Consider the following 13,364-nt stretch of genomic DNA (forward strand, 5'->3'; position numbering starts at 1 on the left):
GTTACTAGAAAAGATATTTCTTCTTTCCGTCTAAACAAAGCGTAATATTTTCTATTTCGGGCTAAAAATAACAAAATTACAGATGTAAAAAAATGCAATTTTCACTAAGCAAATTATATTTATCAATGTATTATTAGAATTATTTATTCCTAAGTAATAAGCGGAATTTGTAGCGTTATTAACTATTAATTACAATAAAGATGAGACTTTTTATTGTTAGCTCAAAGGGCGTTAGCCCAGAAGAACTATTAATTCCAAAACAATATTTTGCGTCGATTCACTTTTCAAACTGTTGCCACCAAATATTATCGCCATGTATTATATTCAAAGAAACTAAATGATGAAGAATCTCCATAAATGCATGAACGTTTCTCGCAATGTCAAGAAATAACTGTACCTAGAGCCACCGAATTTTGAATAACGTAGTCCTCCAACCAAACATGGCCACTCGGAAGATCGAATTTCGAATTTCGATTTTGTTTTATTATATATTTAAAATTTTGTAAACCTTTAACCAATTTTTGATAAACAAACTCAACGATTTCAAAGTGAGCAACTGCAACGCTGTAAGAGGAAAAAAATGTTATCTCCGCCCTTTCCGGCCTAATATAAAATCTAAATGCTTTCACTTTTCTTTAGCTTAAACAAGCGTCAGCTCAGAAAGGCTATTAATTTCATTTTGGCATTTTGCGTCGATTCACTGTAAATGTCCGTATCACTTTTTAAATTGCTGCCGCCAAATATTATCGTCCTGTTTTATATATAAAGAAATTAAATAATGATAAATGTTCATAAATGAATGTATGTCTCTCGCCCTGAGATAAAATTACGGTACCTAGAGCCATCAAATTTTGAAAAACGTAATCCTCCTCCGAATATGGGCATCTGGAACCCCAAATTATGAATTTGGAATTTATTTTAGGATCGATTTTGTACCACTTTAAAGAAGTTTTGATTGAGAAACTCAAAGATTTCAAAGTGAGCAATGGCAACACTGTACAGGAGAAAAAATCATCTTTATCTCCAGCGCGGGAGATTGTAATCGGGAATTTTAAAGATACTCTCATTTTAAAATTATTTTGATATATTGCTGTTGAATTGAATTTTATGAATCAGATAATTAATTAACGTAATCCTCCGCCGAATATGGATATCTGGATTCCCAAATTTGAAATTTGAAATTTGTTTTATTATCGATTTCCTGTTTTATAACACTTTAACGAATATTTGATAATAACGAAAGATAGAATTTTATGGTTTATGTGCGAAGAGCATGATATTTAATAAATAAAGGTAACACAAGAAACGAACAAAACAAAACAAAAACAAAAACAAAAAAAAAAAAACTTTTTTTAGGCGTAATGTAAAATCTGAAAGCTTTCAGATTTCTTCCTTAATTTTTTTAATTTATTTTTTGGGGGTTAATTTGAAAATAAAATTTTATGTGAACTGTTTTATGAACTTTAGCCAAAGCCACATATTATGTATTTACGTAAACTTTCCTTAGACACAATCGAAACATTATAATGCATAGTAACTCGTTACATTAATTTTAATGATAGTATTGTAGGTATAGTGTTAGGTGCTTGAAAATATTAATGAAAGGTAAAGTGGATGGTAGACAGGAAATTCCAAAAAAAAATGTTTAAAAACTGAAAGTAATTAATATGTACTAAGCATTACATTCAGTGTGATTGGGGAGTAGAAATGATGGCCAAGCATGTAGAATCCAACTTAACAGGTCTCTAAATTGGCATAAAAGCGGAAATCACGCAGAATCTTGGGAAGCTGAAATCACGTAGAAATCTCAATGTTCTAGAGAACACTGAGTAGTGACATGCAACCTATAAATTTGCAGTTTGTGATAGGCGGAAAAAATAAAGCAGCCTAAACTGAAATAGAGTAAACTGAGTCTATGCAGTTTACTTTTAACTAATTCAGCATTAACATTAGTTCATTGGAAAATTAAAGCCTATGTTTCAAATAGATTTACTAGTGCAAGTTACTTGAGTTTCAGAATTTAAAAAAAAAAAAAAAAAAAAAAGTTATTCTATATATTTACAAAAATGATTAATTCTGATTAATAATTTTAAGGCTAGAGAGTGTTATTTTTTCAATAATATAGTACTCAATAACATAGAATTTAGTTATTTGCAGACATTAGTTCAAAAACTGCTATTTCCTGACTTGAATTAATTTAAATAAGATTTTTTTAAACATTTTAAAATTAATCTTAACAATAAGAACGATTGTGCTTTAGCCTAACGAACTAAACCAACGTTGTTATTATTGCTGCCGTATTTATGATAAAGCCTATTCAGATAGTGCCATGGCCGAATTTGACACCCCTGGCAAGCTGCAAAATGTTATCATCATAAAGGTTCGGTCTGTTAAACAAGACCCCCAATTTTTAGTAATTCAGCAAGGATGGCCAGACAGCAAAAAATGTATGCAGTTGTTAGTTCTGTGTCCGAACAGTTACAGTTTCTTACTCTCTGTGTTAATTTTCAATCCTTCGTGAAGACCAATTCGAAGTTTTAGTTATAAGTCGATCTACATTGATATTATGAAGATGGTGCTTTATTGGAATTGAAAGTTCCTGAAATCTGTATTTGGCCATGACATTTGAGTCCGGAAAGGTAACATTTACATTATTATTACCTTTGAGCTTCCAGCCTCTTTTGCCAGTTTATCAGTGTTTGTGAAGTTGACTTGCGCTGCCAACCATTGAAGAATGCAAACCTTATTTCACTTTTGAAGCTCGTTTAGGCTAAAGTGGATTCCGTTGGTAATTTGGGTAGTTTCATCCAAGATTGCCTGTAGACCTGCCTTTGAATCACAGAAGACAACGACAACTAAACCAATCTTGAAACAAAACTGGGCATTTGGATATTTCTAAAAGATTTGAAAATATAGCAAACTATTTACGAATCATAGCAGGCAAATGAAGATTATATAGCCTAATTTATAATACATTAATTAGAAAATTGGTTTCATTAATTTAAGTAATGATGTGTTGTTTATGAAAGTTATTATGTATATATATTGACATCAAAAATAAAATGAAAATAAAAATTATCGTGAACGTCCTACATTTTTTAATTCTTTATTAATGCTGTTACATAATGAGGATATTTAAACTTAATAGATGTTTAAATATCTACCATAAGATTAAAACAATTTCAAAATTCGCTATTCGAAAGTCATGTGGATAACTAATACTGAAAAATAGTATTTTTACGTAACGTAACCTAACAGGGATAGAGATATATTATTGTCAACATTCGTATCTTAAAAACTTTCAAATTCTTTCAAAATTCCGGGATAAATATTTCGAACAGATTTGGCTTTTGTTCTTTTCTGCAAGTACAACAATTTCTCTTTTTGTATCTCCAAAGAGGAATTCATATTATTCTAGCACTATTTATTCTTGAAATGGTAGATTTAGTTATGGTTGGTTCTACATTAAGAGAGAACAGGGCAACTACTCTTTCGGATCTGAAAGCAAGAGCACTCACGAACTCATAAGTATCTTTTTCAAAATGAGAGAAGGGAAAAAAGGGGGATTTTGTTATAGCGTAGGGAAAATTGTAGAGACTTAGGATGAGCGTTTCGGATTCCATTGATGATTTCGGAGAACGCGCCACTTGCTCTTGGGAAGCGCCTCAGTAAAGTTGTGTAGATTTTTTAGATCTTCATATTGTAGTTCTAAAATCGTTGTTTCTTAATATAGACACTAGCTCTTAACTTGGCAAACTGTCTATATGTTTTTTTTCGTAGTGCTGGATTATTGAGTTACAAAAGTCCTCTTTCAAGTACTTTGTTTATTATTCGAAATTTTCAGAAGAATTTCTGAATGAAGCTCTTCAAAGTTTCCTCGTATTCAAGGTAAGTTTTCCCCTCACAGAAAATATAAAAATTCAGGTGCTTTACTTGTACCTTTTTACGTAATATATTTAACGTTAAATTAATTTTGTGGTATTCATAAACTCCGTATGAATTTATTTCTTATTATTTATCTTATTATTATTATTATGCTTATTATTAGTTATCTTTCTTCTTCATACACAAAAATAAAAATAGAAATCAAAATTACGTCTACTTTATCTAAAATTTTTTTAATTAAATTCCTTTTAAATTTTCACAGTGATGCAGTTGATTAAATAAATTTATTTATTTATATACGTATGTTATATTTTAATTCTAGTTAAATATATCCAACATATATTACATGAGGTTGATTTACAAGGTGACACACAGTTAAATTTCATGAAAAATACTCATTAGTCTAGCGTAAAGATAACTATGTACAGTGGGTGCACTAATTTTTATGTAACACATTATAAATGTGCTGATTATGAAGCGTATAAAGTATAAATGAATACAAGAAAAGAAATTACGAGAAATCTTCATGATCGCAAAACTGAAGTAGTGAGTTTCAAGAAAATATATAAACACACTTTAAGCTCCCCATTCTGTGCCTCATTTTCAAAATTTTCTGGTTAACTTTATCGATACCTCTTTAAACAAATTTTAATTTGGTCGAAACTGTTTTTTCAAATATATTGAAAATAATAGAAACGGAATATGAGTTACTTTTTTATGGTGTAACTTACAAAATAAGCATCATATCCGTATTTATGTTTTCCCTTGAAAAATCTATGTTTAAAATTAGATTATTTAAATATTGAATAATGATGATAACTGGCAATATTTCTAGCTTGAAAAATAGTATCCTCTTATCTTAATTTTCTAATTTTCAACAAAAGGTATATACATGTATTTTTAATGGCAGAACAGACTGAACGTCAGATGTTTCGCATTGTGTGAAATAATCATATTTCGAAATACTTTGTCAATGTAAAGACAATGACTAATTGTGCATTCATCGACTGTAATTAATGCAGAATATCTCTTCACAATATATTAAAATAAAATGATTGAACTGGAAACTATGTAATTACTTGAACGCATGACTCATTTGTTTTGTATTTTAATTAAGCGAAGAATAGCGTGTAAAATATTATGGACTGATGAAGAAGAGATGTGCATAACTGAATAACATTAGCATCGATAATGTAACTAATATCTTGCAGTATTATTTTTCACCTCAGATATTGGGCAACTCTACGCAAATTCAAGGCTTTTCCAGACAAAGAGTAAGAGTAATAAATATGAGTTTTTTGCTTAAGTTACTAATGCTAGAACATTTTAAAGTAACTATTAGCTATTTCTGTTTAAATACCATGCGATCAAATCATGCGCGATAAAATTGTTTTGTCATATTTATACAGAATTAAAACCAATAATTTATTGGAATTTTATAAGTACAATATTACTGCTATGATGTAATGAATAATGTGGATACAGTAACTGGCCGAATTTGCGAAATTGAAGCTTACGTAAATTTACAGTTAGGTAATTGCGTAAGAAACACACATTCAAATACAAGTGACAAACATCGCGGCAAAAAACATTGTGGGCAAAAGCGTCGCGGAGAAAACATCCCAAGGCGAAAATTTCGTGGAACGAAACATCGTGGGAAAAAAGAAAAGAAAAGAGAAAACATTGCAGTTCTAAAATATCGTGGTACAAAACATCGTCGCCGAAAATAAAGCGGTTCAAAAATTTCCCAGTTTCAAAACACCGTCGTTCGTGTTAAAAATAAAGCACCTACAAATCATCGCATGACGATAACATCGCATATATCCATTTTTCAGGCTTTGGAAGTTGCAAATGCATATTTGAAAGTTGTAAATGTATAAATCATTATGCATATTTGCATAATGATTTGTGAGCCCAAGAAAGAATGAGGAATAGTTTTACTTATGTGTTTCGTATTTTGATTTAACGAATAAATGTTTGCTGAAATTGTAAGAAGGAAACTTAAGCATTCAAAAACTGAAAATCAGTAGAAAATTAAATCTACTTATAACAATTAATGCAATTTTGAACTGAAATTTCTAAGTAATATAGGTCATTTATTTAATAAATAATTAATTATAAATTATTATACAATTAATTAGGAAAAGGAAAATTAGTAACTGCTTGAGATTATCTCAATTAAAATTGTTTAGTTAATTTTCAAATTATCATATTGTTTTATTTCGCATTTATAAATCTGATATTCTTTTATGAAAGATTAAATCTTGCTTGGTTTTATTCCATTCGTCGTCATGTGTCATTAACACTTTCATAAACCGCATGTAGTTAATCGTTTGGATGTTGATTTATTAGCACTGACGAGATTTGGATTTATTGAATTATTGCAAAACACTTATTATTGCTATTTATATATTATTGCTTTGTCTGCTTGCCTTTTGGGGAGGTGCTCTTAGAAACTAACTTGTATCGACTTTATTCATTAAAAAACGCACACACACACACACAAAAATCTCATGCAGTCAGCTCATTTACTGGATCAGACTATCAGTGTTTACCGATTTTATCACTCGGTCACTGTTGCTGGCCAGGTCTGAAGGGGAACATTAATTGAAGCTAGTTCGCTTTTACAGCAGTCATTGGGAAAACTCAATTTAAAAAATATTCCTCATTTCATCTTGGTCTTGTAAGTCATTATGTGAATATGCAATTACACATTTTAAAACTGAAAAACGCATGTCTGCGGTGTTATCGTCATGCGATGATTTGTAGGTGCTTTATGTTTTACCACAATATTTTCGATGGCAATCTTTTTAAACTGAGAAGTTCGATCATGTTTTGTACCACCATTTTTTAGAACTGCAATGCAAACTTCAAGCTCTTTGCTTGTTTTTCTCTTTTTCTCCCACGATCTTTTGTCCGACGACATTTTCCCCTTGCATTGTTTTCTCCACGACGTTTTCGTCCGCGGACGAAAAGCGGACGTCTTTATGTTCAAACAGAAGTCTAGCAATACAAAATAAAGAATCCATTAATATTTTCTCCTTTTCCCGTTCCGCACTTCTCCCTCTTAACATTCGCGAGATTAATATACCAAGTACATATTTAAATAAAATAACTATAAAAATAAACAAACTAAAATACTATGTTAATCATACAGAAAGACATAAATTGATATATATATATATATATATATATATATGGCATGTTTTAATGCGTAGATGAAGGAATCCGGTACGCATATTTCACAAGTGCACATCAGTGTAGCCACCGAGGGAGGGGCTTCTAGGATGGACCAATGAGCATCCAGGAATATTTCTGTCATGTCACATGACCTTTGTGTGCTTTAAGATTTAAGCAAGATGGTTGAAAATATTCTGCAACGCAATTTTCTGTACAAAGTAATTAAAGTATTGTCGATTACTTCTGAAAATTTTCATCGGTAAGTTAGATCAAATATAGGAAATTATAAAGATTTCACTACCTGGTTGAAATAAATACTAATACATGTTGGATACTTCGCAAAAATATCGATGTGAAATTACTTAATAAGTGGCAAATAAGATGAAGAGAGAAATATGTGATAAATATCTGAGCCCAAATGCAATCTTTACATAAAACTATGCGTATGAGAAAAATATTTACACCAATTATAAATGTAAATAGAAGTTAGCACTTTTTTATTGCAGTGAAAACGATGTTCTATAATAATTAGTTCAGAATTTTATTCAAAGTGAACTTTACTAATTTGCATTCGTATACATTTAGTGCGTTAAATTTCACATTTAATAAATGCTCACTCTTAAATGTACTGTCTACGTCATGTTAGATAACTAAGCACAGCAGCAAACCGTCTCGCCAAGAGGAAAGCGTAAGCGAAGGAGAACGTAAAAATTCAGAGGAAGAATGGAGGTAGTCAAACAGTCTCATTTCGAGTTAAAAAGTTTTGGTTTACAATTATTTTGATTGGACAAGAGGTATGTGCATTAAGCGTTAGGTAGGATTTCATGATTAATTTGAATGACGCAGTTTAGACATATAGCTCTATTTTTAAGAAAGAGAGAAGACATCCCCAAATTAAATAAAAAATAAAAGAGGTTACAGCCAATTACAATTAAACGTTTGCTCAGGTATTTTTTATCATACATATATATAAATTTTAACATATTTGTATCATATATAAATGCCATGATTTTGAATGCGCAGTCGAACACTGGAACTCTTAACAGCTTTCGATAACAATCATTGCATATTCTTAAAGTATACATATAAAGATAACGGCTTAGATTTCGATAAATCACTAATCTTTATTTTTTGGCAGACACTTATTCAGTCATAATTAAATATGATAAATTTCTATGAACATTGGCTTTTTTAAAAAGAAACGGCACGGTCAAAGGTAAAGCGACGCGATGTTGACAGAACATCAGCAAGGGAAGGGAAGAATGACGCAATTAACTCGCCAGCGGTATTTATATGAAGTCTGTTGTATATGTAGAATACTGTATATATACTGTATGTTGTATATGTACACTAATCTGTGATTGGTCAATTTCAGGTTGTTACATACATAGAAGATTCTCGAATTTTGGAGAACAGATGAATTTAGGAGGAGACAACAAAATCTAGAATCGTTAATTTTGCGGTCGCCAATTTTTTTTAAAGCAGCGACCGTATTTTGATATATCTTACGCACACACATGCACACGCATATATATATACATACATATATATATATATATATATATATACAATAAATATTGCAGTATTTTACATCCTTATACCTGAGCAATTTACGTATTCTATAACGTAAATTCAAGTTACGCAAAGGCTTAAGGAATGCTATGTTATTTATGCACTTGGGAGATTACTACACTCGAATAACTATTATCAAACTAAATCTGAACTTACAATGAAGCAATCACACTTTATTTTCCTTATGTATTTACGTTTCTTTAAAAGAAGGCTAAATAAGATTCATCGTCGAGGATAAACTGATGTTCTTTTCCATAGTTACGAAAAGAAGAAATATTTACATTTTGTAGAAAACTATGATGGTATCTTAAACTGCAAAGCTTCATCTATTTCCATAGCAGGTTACAAAGTTATGTCAATAATTTATACGAAATTCTCTCTTCTTCTAAAGATTAAATTATAAGCAATACACACAAAACTAGAGATACGCATAAGAACGTTAATGTAAATTTTATTTCAGTTAATAAAGGATTAAACTTGCAAATCCGAATCTGCAGTTTGCTAAAAATAATGATAAAGTACTAAGTAGCTGTATATAAAATTTGAAAACTACCCCAAAAATTTGAGCGTACTGCAAAATTTTGAGCAAAAAATTTTGAGCGTACTGCAAAATTTTGAGCCAAAAATTTTGAGCGTACTGCAAAAATTTGAGCGTACTGCAAAATCCCCAAAAATTTGAATGTAACTCAAAATGTTATTCTCATTTTGAAAATATTTCGGATATATGCTTAAGGAGTAAACAGTAAATAATGATAAAACATAAACTAAATACCAACATAAATCTCATGGCATGCGCTCGAGACTTGTGATGAGTTTAATGAAACGAGCTTTCGCGGTTACGGTGGCAGTGACAAAGTTTCGAAATTTTTGAATGGTAACCTCACGTTTCTTTTACTTCTGCTCAATCTGAAAAGCCATAAAAGGAGTTTTAACGGTACACGTATCACGAAGGTTACTGCAGTAAAACATATGCAAAGAAACTATTGTAAAGGATCATTGATAATTCAAGACAGTAAAGGGAATATATTGTTAGAATTACAAGTTTTCAATGTGCAGACAGTAACACATTGAATGCGAAAAATTGCTGACAATAATAATGAACGAACATCGAAGGAATATCTGTATAACTTCATGCTTTATAGCACCTCTGAGTTCTGACAAATCTTGTGAATTTGATTTGCACAACTTTGATTTCAGATAACTTTAAAATCCATCGAGGTGATGTCGGGGGATCGCGGTAGCTACGGAAATACAAAGTTACGGGAGATGATTCTATCTCCAAGATGCTGTCGCAGCCCTTGTCAAACATATGTGGCGAGGTGTGGAGGAGCACATCTTGCATAGATACAATGCCATTAACAACATTTCGCTTCTGGAATTCTGGAACTACGTAATTCTGCAACTTCTTTTTTATGCCGAGTGATTGCGATGTTGCATATTTTCATTCAAGTGATGTCTTCGAAGACGTAGGTAGACAAGACGATATGGGCTTGCGACGCAGCACCAGCGCTGATGCCACATCCTGAGGATTTTCGTCAGTCCACTGAACGCAGTTCTTGGAGTTTACGTTCCCAGTTGAGAAACAAATGCGCTTCATCCGTCCATAATATCCGCAGTGGCTACTTACTATCTTCATCTTATCTGACTAGGAAAATATTCGATCTATTACATTCGTCTCTTCAAATGCATCTATGCATTCAGTCTCTTCAAATGTTTTTACCATTATCACGTACAGTTTTTAAGGAACATGGACTTGTCTTATGATTTCGCCACTAAACTCTTAACTGATTCAGCAGCACATTCTTCTTTCAGATAAAACAGCTTTATCAAATCATTTCTCTTTTTGGCTCTAAGTTTTGTGTTGTTAGCACGTTCGAATACCTGTTTATAAAAACAATCTTCCCACACTGCGTATTGAAGGTTTCCTTTGCACATGGTTTCATCTCATCTATTGTCTATCCCTGATAATTATGCAAAGTCCATCATTGTACCTGCTTTTTGTGTTGTCATTGTTTCTTTATAGTACTCTTCTTTACAAATATTTTACACCGGGGGGGTTGATGTCCAACGGATAACGTTCCAATGCCATTTATGGATTTTTGATTCGCTAATTAATTTGAACAGGAAAAAAGCGGATGTTACCATTCTAAAAATTCAAAATTTTTTTTAGTCTAACCATAAACTTGAAAGCTGTATTGTTTTAAATCATCAGGATCTGAGCGCATACTTTCAAATAACAATACCTGAAATTTCGTTTCGATTGGCTGAACGGATAGGCCGCTTGGGGCTCATATATCAGGGAAGTCTTTTTAAATCACACTGCATGTATATATCAAAATGATCTGCGATGATTGTATTGCATGTCATGGCATGAACAACATATAATGGACAACTTGTCTAGGAAGACTAATAATTACGTTTTGGTATTTTGCGTTGATTCATTACAAGCCATGTTTCACTTTTCAAATTATTGCCTTCAAATATCATCGCCCTGTATTATATTTAAAGAAATTAAATAATGAAGAATCTGCATGAATGTATCTATGTTTCTCGCAGTGTGATAAAACAGCGGTACTTCGATTCATCCCCTTTTGAATAATGTAATCCTCTTGAAAATATGAGCATCTGGAAGCCCAAATGGGAAATTTGGAATCTGTTTTGTTATCCATTTCATATTTTGTAAAACGTTAATGAATTTTTGATAAAGAAACTCAGGGATTTCAAAGCAAGCAATGGCAACGTTGTACAGAAAACACATTTTTATCTCGATCCATTGCGCAAGACTATATCGGAAAATTTAAAGATATGCTAATTTTAAAATTATTTTGCTTTAATTGCTCTTTAACTGAATTTTATGGTTTAAGTGCGAAGAACATGATATTTAATAAATAAAGGTAACACACAATATGTTACAAAAAGCCCCTTTGGTCGTAATTTAAAATCTGAAACCTTTCAGATTTTTATTTTTATATATTTAAAAACAACTAGGCCACTTGTTTCACTTTACATATTAACCCTAACTATACATTTCTAATTACAAAATTTTCTAAAAATTTTAATTTTATTAGTGGAAATTATACGAAAACTGTTTCAACACAAATGGTACGTAAATTTTGTCATTCCAAAATATGGTACCCGCAGAGTAAAACAATTAATTCTTTCTGGTCAAATTAAAATATTATTATGCACTAGGATATTAAATGAAAAACGTTATGGATTTTATTGTCAGATATCAACATTGATATGAACAATTAGTATTATCCTTAATCAACTGTAAGTTTAATAACTAGGACTGCTTTCTTTAATACTGTTCCATTTATCATCGACTAAGTTTTGTTGTGTATTTTCTTCTTATATTCATGATACATATTTTGGTAGAGGCCTTCGAAAATGATCTAAGTCAAATCAGCAAATTAATATTTTTATATCATTGCGAATATGCGAACTAAAATATGAAAAAAATTATATTTAACTTGATAACGCACAATGATTATTTAAATAATTATAAGATCTGCTCTAAGTGGATGGTATGATAATTAGATATTTTTATTAGAAAACTTTCCTATTACCAGTCATACGGCAGTTTTCATTAAATTCTCTATTTTCTTTTGACAAACTATGAATCCGTAGACCTGTCTAGGATCAATATTTAAGAAACTATAATCTATAGTTATGTTTTTGACTATCTGGCTGAGAACATAATACTATCACTGATAATCTCATTTTTACAAGTTCAGATCAGTTTCGTAAAGTTAATGTTATTTCTTTTTCTTTACTTTTTTAATATAGTACACCCACATACCCTGATATGTTTTATGGTATTCCCTGTCTTTTGAATCTCCCCACGCGTTCTTATATTTCAAAAGAATTCAAAAGAAAATGATGAAACGCGAGTTTCCGAAACACCATCAATAGAAATGGATACTCAGCTATTCCTATTTCTGTAAGATGTGCAATCCCCATAACATTTATACAGTAAGCAACTTGTTTAGAAATGCTTGACATTTGGATATTTTCCGTGTATCGATACCACCATCGATATCGCAGTTGAATAGGCTGCGACAAAAATTGCTATAAACTTTGAAAGCTTTTTATACTATGATTTATCTATCTCATATGAAGACGACAGCTTAACATCATATTTTGTTACAAAATCATGAATTCCTCAGCAAACAACTCATTGAGACAAGGTGTAGGAAAAGAATATTTTCATTTTGATGAAAGCACTTTTAAATTGCAAAATGACATGCAAGGTCTTGTACTCTTTGAAAGAAAAAAATGAAGAATAATGACATATAATGGGAAACGTACATATGGATTTAATTAAATTAAAATAGTCAATATCTCACATTTACTTACCTTAGTGAAAGAACAAAACGTTCAGTTAAGTAGTACTTGTGTTGAATTAGTATTATCCTTAATAAACTGTAAGTTTAATAACTAGGACTGCTTTCTTTAATACTGTTCCATTTATCATCGACTAAGTTTTGTTGTGTATTTTCTTCTTATATTCATGATACATATTTTGGTAGAGGCCTTAGAAAATGATCTAAGTCAAATCAGCAAATTAATATTTTTATATCATTGCGAATATGCGAACTAAAATATGAAAAAAATTATATTTAACTTGATAACGCACAATGATTATTTAAATAATTATAAGATCTGCTCTAAGTGGATCGTATAATAATTAGATATTTTATAGTACTTGTATGATACAGCACAAG

At 30.9% G+C, this 13,364-nt stretch overlaps 1 protein-coding gene across 2 annotated transcripts in view; it reads left to right on the plus strand.

Annotated features, from left to right (window-relative positions):
- The first annotated feature begins 3,664 nt into the window (after window positions 1-3,664).
- Window positions 3,665-13,364, plus strand: part of LOC118200679 (dopamine receptor 2-like) — a 507,186-nt gene continuing 497,486 nt past the window's right edge. For both annotated transcript variants that reach the window (XM_085817433.1, XM_085817432.1), the window contains exon 1: window positions 3,665-3,888. The gene's annotated coding sequence lies outside the window, so the exon portion shown is untranslated. The remainder of the gene's footprint in view (window positions 3,889-13,364) is intronic.

Source organism: Stegodyphus dumicola, chromosome 5 (genome assembly GCF_044657685.1).
Source record: "Stegodyphus dumicola isolate Sdum_Otavi_A_Nest chromosome 5, ASM4465768v1".
Lineage (NCBI taxonomy): Eukaryota > Metazoa > Arthropoda > Arachnida > Araneae > Eresidae > Stegodyphus > Stegodyphus dumicola.